Here is a 10,550-nt window from a genome sequence, read left to right as displayed (position 1 = left end):
AAGGATCATGGCTGAAAACATTGTGACTAGTTCAGCCAGAAGAAAACACATTCAGAGCAGGGAGCACTGCGATCTGCACATCAATGACGAGCTAACGAGCCACAGATCAGGCTGGCTGACCGACAGGAGATGGAGGATGTGCTGGAGTGCACATAGCCCCATCTCCTGATATGCCCAGCTTGGCAAACAAAGGGGAAAAGTTGAGACCCTTTTATCATGGCCCAGGGCTTGTCGAAACTTGCTGATCTTTTGCAATCACCATTTCCCCCTGGATTTCTGCACAACACAAAGGGAGACCCTCAACGTGGCCCAGGACTTGTCCGGACTTGTCCCTCTTTCGCAATCACCACTTCCGCCCCCACCCCCCTCCCCAGACTTTCCTCTGGGAGCTATAAAAGCCCACCAAAACCAGCATGGTTAGGGAGGGAATACGTCTCATCGAGGGAACACCAGTCTCACCAGGGCCTACCAGTCTCACCGAAGGGAACACCAGCTCGGCCTCACCAAGAGAATACCAGCACCCTGAAGACCCTCACTCTGAACGGAGGACACTGCACTCCTGACCCCAGCATCCTCGCCGTGGAACACCGAGGCTACACATCATCGTACAAGTCCTGTCGTCCACACTGTGGGGCCGTAAGAGACTGGATCCCTCACTCTTTTCTTTCTTCCTTTCTCTCTGCTCTTTCCTTCTCTTCTTTTTCTTATACACCCATTTCTTTTGTCTCTCCTCCTGTATATATATTACTCTCTTTCTCTCTTTCCTGTTGAACCTATAAGGATAACACCATCTTTAAGCTCTGCTGTTTATTTCTGGTTAAATTTCATATTATAGCTACTGATGATTGCCAATACACCGCTCGTAATAGGACTTTCACTGTTAATGTGTTGATAAGTTCTGTTATACTTTTGCCAAGTCGCCATTCGCTGTAACCAATATTCCAAGAAGTACTTTTAGTAAAACTCACAATTGAATTGGACCCCAGGAGTGATTGTCTGTCATTCACTTCACGTAACTGTGCAGAATTACCCCAGAGCTAACTCGCACCTCGTCTCATCTGTTGAGTCAGGGCGCGTGTCACGTCTAGAGTTAACTCATCCCTCATCCCATCTGTTGGGACGGGACATATGCTATCCTCCCTATATTATCCATACATGTGAGAAAATTCAAGGTGAATCTGCTTTTTGAAGCCGGCTTGTAAGAAGACATCTTTTCCAGAAAAGCGCACAATCAATAAAAGCAAGGAAAAAGCTTCAGAATAGAAAGAGTTACAGCATCCAGAAATATCACTTGCTAATGAGTTTGTGTATGTGCTCATATAGAAACCAAACACTTTTGTTTCTGTCATGTGAACTGTTTCCCTCTGTGAGTAAAGAGCTGCTGCTGCTGGTCTGCTGGTCCACTGCATATGCAGATAAACAAAACAGCAGGCAGAAGAAGAGACGTCGGGTTTTTATGTTGTGTTTTTGTTGTTGTTGTTGTTTTTGTTGTTGCTAGTTTTTTGTTTGTTTGTTTGTTTGTTTGTTTTTAGTTTTCCCAATGAACTAGAATGAATTTATGCAGAATTCACTGTGAATGGTGTTAAGTGGAAATGAACATAATTTCTTTCCTAGGCTGAAAAGGAACTGAGTATGGAATTCCACTGTAAGTAACATGCTGCCTCAAAGATCCATTTCATTTTTGTTCCCAGAATAATCCAGTCCGTGTAATTTAAACCTTTGACTTTTTTTGTTGTTTATATGAAAATGACTGAGGGTGAAATGTGGCAATTTTTCAGGAGGCTGAGTAAGGCATTCCATTTCTGTTTCCTTTCATCTGCATGAGAAATCGTTGAGACACAAGTGTCTGATGTTTTCTTCTTGCTTCATTTTCGTATAGTTCTAAAACCATACACAGATTCATGAATTTGTTGAAAAGTGAACTCTTTCTCTCTGAAGCCAAGTAGTTTTTACAGCATACAGTTAGACTCTTAGAAAAAGTTTATCACTTCCATGGTATTCTGGTCATTTTCATGCACACAACACACTTATTGAGCTTCCTTAGATGACTTAAATGGAGTTCGAATGTCTATCTATCTACCCATTCCATGTTTATAGACTACTTGGTAGGAAAGTGACACTCTTTCCTTTGAGCACATTTGTTTGAGAATACAAAAAAAAGTTAAAGTTAAGAGCCAGGAAACTTTTAGAATAAACAAGACCCTAAATGAGTTTAAACACTTCTGGAGAGAGAAGTTGGATCTGTTACCTCACAGCAGACAGAGAGAAAAGTGGTGGTTTATGTGCCTGGAAATGTTGAGAGAGATGAAGACCATCTAGTCAAAGAACAGGTGATATCCACTACCTACTTGAAGAATTTCCTTTTCGTTTCTATATTTGGATACTAATAAGAATTACAAATATCTCAGCCATGTGAAGCTGCAGACTGTTGTATATGAGTATCTGGAAAAAGGTGAAACAAAGTCAGCAAATGTTTGAAATAAAATAGATGTTTTCTTTCTTTGTCTATTTATGGACAGTTTAGTTTAGTGATGGTAGATCCTGTACGATTCAGCAGTAAATACAGATGAAGTTTTCTGCTTTCAGTTTTTCCTAAAATAGGGTGAAAGGCAAGGTCAGAAAAATAGACAATATTTTTACATTTGTTAGATGTTTAGAAAATTACCTTCCCACTAGTTACTAGTTATGGTTGGACTCAATGATCTTAAGGGTCGCTTCCAACCAAAAAGATTCTATGATTCTATTTCATATTAACATAGAAGAAGTGTTTTCATTATAGTTCTGGTGTTTTAGATGGCTAAAGGGGTGATGCAGGCCACTATGCTGGCTGCCATGAGTTTATCTCTGTCGTTGAATATAGCTTCAAAATACAAACAGGAAGTTCTGAAATGTATACAGAAATTGTAGCACACCAGTTTATCCTGAATTTCTTCCAGTGTGACAAATAAACCAATATGATGGAAGGTATTACTGATTTACTTTTCTTTCATATATCCATATATTCATATATATAAGAAGCAAAACCAGGAAAATAAGGAAAAAAAAAAAAAACAACATACCAACAACTTTCAACTATTCTCTTTCATCATCTCACTAAGTACAAGGTTGTTATCATTCATTTCTGTGTTTAATGAAGTAAGCAGCAAATTCTGTTAATGAGAACGTATGATAATAAAGTGTAATCCCAGTGTATACATAATATATGCTACAGCTCTCACAAAACAAATTGCAGAGTGTAGGCAGTTCATGATAGAATTAAATGCTTTCTAGAAATAGTGTAGGCTACATTTTTTCTACAATTACAATCACAATTGTCTTCTTTTGTCTAATTTGTCTTCTTTGTTGATGGTAGTACATCATGAAAAATTCAGCTAGAAAACAAAATAGGAAATAAAATTAACTAAAAAGCCCGAATTACTTCAGTAAGAAATTAGAATTTCACTATTATAATTATATAGAGAAATGACTCACATAGCTTTGCATGTCGTGAGGAATCAAGGCTATTTATTTATGTTGTGATACAGCAGAGGAGATACTAATCCTGTTTTGGAGTGGGAGTTTACTTATTATTTTAAATACATTTATTATTCATATTGTTATATCACAACTTTTTTTTTAAATAATGGATAGTTATAAATTTATCACCTACTATACACTTTCTCAAAGATTGCTTCAGAGATTAACAGGCAAACATCTCACCTAAGAACAACCTAGGACACTCTGAAAGAATCACTTTACAGTGGATTTGTGTAATTAATTTTTAACTAAATTTAAAGTTCTAGATGATGCTGTGTGTCAGTGACTTCATCCTTCAGTTATGGAGACTTGAGTTCCCGCTAGATATAAGTAACTGTAAGTACAATAAATGTATTTATCTATGACTATATTAACCTGCCTGCCATTCTGTCTTCAGTCCCTTATTAAGGTTTGTGTCCTATTTCTGTCCAGGTGCTGATTTTGATGGAATACCCTTTTTATCAACAGAGATTAAAAAATAATAATTAAAAACAAACAAACAAACAAACAAACCCCCCACATTTGTTGGCCTCAATTCTTATGTTAATTTCCACTCAATGTCACAGTGTCAGGGAAATACAGGTAATTCTCCAAAGCCCAGTGCTTATTAGCACTATTGTTCCTGATCTTGTCAAGGGGAAATATTATCTCAAAAGCGTAGAGTAGACACCTGTGCGAACTATTTAGTAAAAAAGCCAGGCTCTGCATCCTTCCCAATATCTCTGTTTAGGACCTGGAGTAGCAATTTAGGCTTCTAACAACAAAGAAAATGGGGTGTGGCAATGCCCAGATGCCCAGTTCTGCTTTCAGAATTACAGTTGCATTCTTCCTTAGTGTGACTGATAAAATAAACACATTGCCTCCAGAGTGGTTCCCCAAACCATGTTGTATCTTTTTCTCAGGAGATATGTAATGTCATGATTAGAAACATTGTTTTTCTGGATGATTTCCTTTTCCACGAGGAAGCTCTCATGCTTTTTGGCACATAACCTGAAGCAGAAACTGAAACATTAAACATTACTCCAAGTACTGAGTCTTCTTTTCTTTTCTTTTCTTTTCTTTTCTTTTCTTTTCTTTTCTTTTCTTTTCTTTTCTTTTCTTTTCTTTTCTTTTCTTTTCTTTTCTTTTCTTTTCTTTTCTTTTCTTTTCTTTTCTTTTCTTTTCTTTTCTTTTCTTTTCTTTTCTTTTCTTTTCTTTTCTTTTCTTTTTTTTCTTTTCTTTTCTTTTCTTTTCTTTTCTTTTCTTTTCTTTTCTTTTCTTTTCTTTTCTTTTCTTTTCTTTTCTTTTCTTTTCTTTTCTTTTCTTTTCTTTTCTTTTCTTTTCTTTTCTTTTCTTTTCTTTTCTTTTCTTTTCTTTTCTTTTTTTCTTTTCTTCCCTTTCCCTTTCCCTTTCCCTTTCCCTTTCCCTTTCCCTTTCCCTTTCCCTTTCCCTTTCCCTTTCCCTTTCCCTTTCCCTTTCCCTTTCCCTTTCCCTTTCCCTTTCCTTTCCTTCTTTTTTTTTTGTCCCTGAAAAATGTATGAGTCATTTTAAGCTCTGCAAGGAGGAAGAAGCTTCAGAAAATGGAAGGTAAATTCATCTCACCAAACTTTAGACATCTGCAACACAGACCTCTACATTTGAGCTAAACACGTTCCTCTTATAATTGATGTAGTTTTACACATGTGATTAAAAGAGTCCTATTTCAGATAACACACTTCTAATTGTATTTCAATGTAAAATTTTGTTTTAACAACTAAAAAAGCATCTGATTACACACCAGTTTACTGAAAGTTTGACTCGAAATAGCAAAATGTCATGTGAGACTATTTATTTCAATATATTGTTTCTCACTAATTTAAGCAGAGGTGAAAAAAGCTGTTGTTTAGATCTTACGCTCCAGCATGCACACAACATGCAATAACCTCATAAATGCTTTAAGCAGCTGTACATGGAAAATATATCAGCATGAAACTTCTTAGGCATTGCACTACTATACATATCTACATGCTGAGCCACAATCTTTCTTGCTGAAATTTTCCTTTGCTGTATCTCACCAACATATGTTTATCTATTTAGGTTGTTTTCAAGCAAGTGGAAGGTGCAAAACATTCAAAGGATTCAAAATATTAGTAAGGTAGGGAATTTTATTTAAGTCTTTCTCTGGGTGAAAAAAGTAGAAAATAAAACAGACTTATTCTCTGTTACACAGGGAATATGATCACAATTCTTCCCACTGCTAGGAAAGTATTAGCATTTCTGGATTAAAGAGATATGCCTCTTACTCACTGACTGATTTCATAAATCTAAATACTATTTCTTTGCAGTAGCCTAGATTTCTCAGAAAGGTTGGAAAAGAACTTCATTTAAGATTAATTTAAAAGGTGTGGGTTAAAGAATTCTACTCACAAGTAGAATTTGTAATTTGTCAAACTGAATAATTGTTTATATGAATGCATTTCCTTTCTTAAGGAAGTGTTCCATCTGCTAAAACATTATGTAAAATCAAGAATAATTTTCTACTCCATTGGTATGACCTGAGTAGATCTAACATGTAAATTTTTTCAAAGAAGATCTTATTGTGATAATAATAAAATCTTGAGAATCAAAAGACAACTGTCCCTGAATGTCTGCAGAAAAACGGAACAAGACATAACCCAAAATGTTTTCTCATGAAAGGTGAAATACCTGTGTTGACTGTGATAACTAAGGAGATTCCTATGTGAACAGCTTTTATACAGTTAAGCACCAAGGAACTTAGACAACCTTTTGATATTTTGTGAATGAGTTAAGTGATGTTAGGACTTTTCTTTACCTCCTCCAGCCTTCCTGACACAGGACCCTCCTGTCCAGCCACTGGAACCCCTCTCTGCCTATGATCCTGGGGTCTCTGCCCAGGTTGAGGGATGCAGCTTCCTGTTCACAGGTTCAACCAGTAGTGAAGCTGAGCATGTATACCAGAGACACACAGACACCCTCAGAGGATACTGACACAGACACAGCTATGGCTACACACAGAGCCATGGACAAGGTGCTGCTTTCTACAGCACCCACATAGAGGACTCAGATTTGATGAGATTTCACAAGAATATCTAAGAAGATAGGACTGACTGCAATGAAAAAGCATGTCAGCTGGACAACTGTACTGATCAACCCTGTTTTACACACAAGCATCCCCTTTTATAACACTCTTGGTCTACCCCCACCCTTTGTTCTTGTCTTTTCCACTTTCTCCTAATCATCCCCCTATGGGTCTGTACAGCTGTATCAATTCCTGCACCCCTCCTTGTCTGGGATCCGCCTGGTTTGCAGTCTTATCAATCACAAAGTCCAGGTTGATCTTCCTGGAAGTGTGCTTGTAGTTTCTGGATAGCCCATTAATGAGTGTGACTTGCATGGTTTGTGTCTTGACATTGTCTCCATGAATGTTTTGTCAGGTTTATGTTTTTGTATATTTTGTTTCTGTTTCCTCCTTTTCCCTTATTTTCCTAATTGACAAGATCTCTTATCATAAAACATTGCTGGAATAAACAGTCTCACACTCACAGTATCACAGTATCACAGTATGTTTGGGATTGAAAGGGACCTCGAAAGATCATCTAGTCCAATCCACCTGCTGGAGCAGGAAGACCTAGATGAGGCTACACAGGAACATGTCCAGGTGGGTCTTGAATGTCTCCAGTGAAGGAGACTCCACAACCCCCGCGGGCAGCCTGTTCCAGTGCTCTGTCACCCTTACTGAGAATAAGTTTTTTCTCAAATTTAAGTGGAATCTCTTGTGTCCTAGCTTGATCCCTTTACCGCTTGTCCTATCATTGTTTGCCACCGAGAAGAGCCTGGCTCCATCCTCGTGGCACTCACCCTTTGTATATCTGTAAACATTAATAAGATCACCCCTCAGTCTCCTCTTCTCCAAGCTAAAGAGACCCAGCTCCCTCAGCCTTTCTTCATAAGGGAGGTGCTCCACTCCCTTAGTCATCTTGGTTGCCCTACGCTGGACCCTCTCCAGCAGTTCCCTGTCCTTGAACTGAGGGGCCCAGAAATGAACACAATATTCTAGATGGGGTCTCACCAGGGCAGAGTAGAGGGGAAGGAGGACCTCTCTCGATCTACTAACCACCCCCCTTCTAATACACCCAAAGATGCCATGGGCCTTCTTGGCTATAAGGGCACAGTGCTGGCTCATGGTCATCCTGTTGTCCACCAGGACCCCCAGGTCCCTTTCCCCTACACTGCTCTCTAATATGTAATTTCCCAACCTATACTGGAACCTGGGGTTGTTCCTGCCCAGATGCAGGACTTTACACTTTCCCTTGTTAAATTTCATTAGGTTATTCCCCGCCCAACTCTCCAGCCTGTCCAGGTCATGCTGGATGGCAGCACAGCCTTCTGGCGTGTCAGCCACTCCTCCCAGCTTAGTGTCATCAGCAAACTTGCTGATAGTACACTCAATTCCCTTGTCCAAATCGTTAATAAATATATTGAATAATATTGGCCCCAATACTGACCCCTGAGGCACTCCACTAGATACAGGCCTGCAAGTAGACTCCGCACCATTGACTACCACTCTCTGGCTTCTTTCCTTAAGCCAGTTTGCAACCCACCTCACTACTCTGTTGTCTAGACCACACCTCCTCAACTTAGCTGTGAGGATGCTGTGGGAGACTGTCAGCGGCTTTACTGAAGTCAAGGTAGACCACTCCTCCATGTCCTCATCAATTACTGTAGCTGACCAGATTTGGTTCTCATCTCTACCTCCCCTAGCAATTGTCGGTCAGGTTTATGTCCCTGTATGTTCTTGTTTATGGCTTCCTTATTTTCTTATTATCCTTTAATGCAGTGAAAAAGGCCCTTGACCGGATACCCTTAAAGGAACAGGCACTCTCTTTCACTATACCATTATAAGTTCCATGAAATATGAAAAGCTAGGACCCAACTTGGGTTTGGGAATTTTGCTAGGTAATTTAAAGTTAGATACAAAGCACTCAGCCAGATCCTACTCTGTGGTTATAACTTGAATCCAATTGTATGTCAGTGGTTTAGAGCTGGCATATAGCTTTGTTCCTCTGAGACAATAATACTTTGCATTTATAGAATGCTTTTCATCCAAAGATCTCAAAGGACGTTACTAGCATCAATAAAGCTTGAACTATTCAGTAACATTCTCTTTTCATTTTGTATATTGCTTTCCCAGTCTTCTGTCTCACTCAGGCTATTAAATTTTATTTTCCTTTACAAGCTGCATGGACCTTGTCTACCTGACTTAGAGTTTATTTCTCTTTCCAGGATCAACTTTTCGATATTAACTTTAACTACTTGCACACAAATGCACACATACAATCTAAAATACTATCTCACTTTATTGTACTCTTTGCATCTTAAATAAATAATCTTAACTGAATAATAATAATAAAGAAATACAAACCCAAATAAATATTTAAGTAAATATAAAAAGAGTAAAAAGAGTGCCAGTATGCTCATTCTGCTAAGACCAAGGAAAGGCAAAGGTAATCAGACTGCTGACTACAGTCTAGCCAGGGGTAATAACCCCTGTTTCCTTAGGTACATTTAAAAAGCTGTGTTTCACATTCCTCTAAAGCAGCTTTGCACATGTCACAGCACAAATTAGTGAAGTCTAAATTTCAGCTCGAGGCTCCATGTGTCATTTAATAGCATACACTTGCTAACTGTAGCCAAAAAACAGACTTCCATCAGGGACCCTGAATCTCTTCATTTACATAAGAATGGGAAGTTAATTGTGCTACAGATATTCTGGCTTCCCCAAGGAATTCATTAAGCATGCTTAACTTGCTGAGAATATAACTTAACTGTCATTTCTAGGAAATCAGGCAAATTCAACTCCAGAAACACCACCAAAGGAGGTAAAAGAAGTTGTTTAATATTAATTTGATTCAAACCATTCTGGACTATGTCTGGAATATCTACTACACTCACATTTCTGGAGTTATTTTCTAAATAAAAGTAATTATGCTCCTGAGGGACTTAAAACAAAGAAAAGCAGGATGACATTTTGCTGTCATATACACATCATTGTGAGCAAGTAAGTACTCAGAGTATTTATTAAAAAAGTGTAAAAAATTTATTCAAGACATTTGTTTTAGTCTTAAATAACTATATGTGTTAGTACCTGTGCCAGTTGCACACTCCCCCCTCTCCCCGCCACCGCCCTCCTTCGATATGGAAAGTGCAGGCACATCCCCCTCTTCCTCAATGCATCCCTCCCCACTCTCCTGCAATGGGGTTAACAGCTGCTTTTGTATGACCCCAGAGCCTGTTGGCCAAGGTCATTAAGAGAAAGGAGGAGGAGGCCCAGAGGTGCAAAGGAGCCGAGAAGTTTCTGGGCACCCATAGTCAGCGTTGGGGGTGTGGGTGCTGAGAAGTTTTGGGGCACCCCACAGCTAGAGTGGAGGTGCAGAGAGGCTTCTGGAATGCCCGCAGTCAGATCTGACTCAGCTATATAAATGGAACCCCGCCAAGGCAGGGGCTTGGCGTGTCTTCTCGGACCGCAGGTCAAATGCTGCTGCAGAGAGCCCTCCTGGGACTGGGACACTGTCTAAGGTAACCTCCTGAAAAAAAGTTGGGACTGCTCATCTCTACATGTGGGTGAGTGTTTCCATGCTTAAATATAAGCATGTGTATTTTCTTTAATAATTCTTTGCCAGATTCAGGCAAGCATGTATTTTTCCCAGAGTCAGGGACAGCTCTGGCATTGCTTTGGTGAACCACGTGCATGCACACTGTAGATCTCCATTGTTATTTGCTGTACCCCAATAATGTCCTCAAATGTTACTCGAACCTATATTTATGTTACTGAAGTGCTAAAACCCCATTCTTTACTGGTTAATCTGCTGCACCTTTTTGACCAGAATAAAAGTGTGTTTTGGACACTGTTGTCCACCTAAAACTAACTTTGGGGTGCCTCCGTGACGAAAACTAACACAAACATAAAATTAGTATTAGAAGAACAACGTTTCAAAATGATCATCCTTTCCAGGCTGTACTCTAGATTTTGAATACATAAATACAATTTTTTTAGG

At 39.0% G+C, this 10,550-nt stretch overlaps 1 long non-coding RNA gene across 1 annotated transcript; it reads left to right on the top strand.

Moving 5' to 3' along the window:
* Positions 1–419: 419 nt before the first annotated feature.
* LOC110358428 (uncharacterized) lies at positions 420–8,946 on the top strand. Its single transcript, XR_010469843.1, has 5 exons — positions 420–636; positions 1,533–1,645; positions 3,777–3,852; positions 5,572–5,629; positions 6,317–8,946. It is a non-coding gene; the product is annotated as an uncharacterized LOC110358428 (long non-coding RNA).
* Positions 8,947–10,550: the final 1,604 nt, after the last annotated feature.

Source organism: Columba livia, chromosome 1 (assembly GCF_036013475.1).
Source record: "Columba livia isolate bColLiv1 breed racing homer chromosome 1, bColLiv1.pat.W.v2, whole genome shotgun sequence".
In the NCBI taxonomy this organism is placed as follows: domain Eukaryota; kingdom Metazoa; phylum Chordata; class Aves; order Columbiformes; family Columbidae; genus Columba; species Columba livia.
This window is presented reverse-complemented; position numbering and strand designations above follow the sequence as displayed.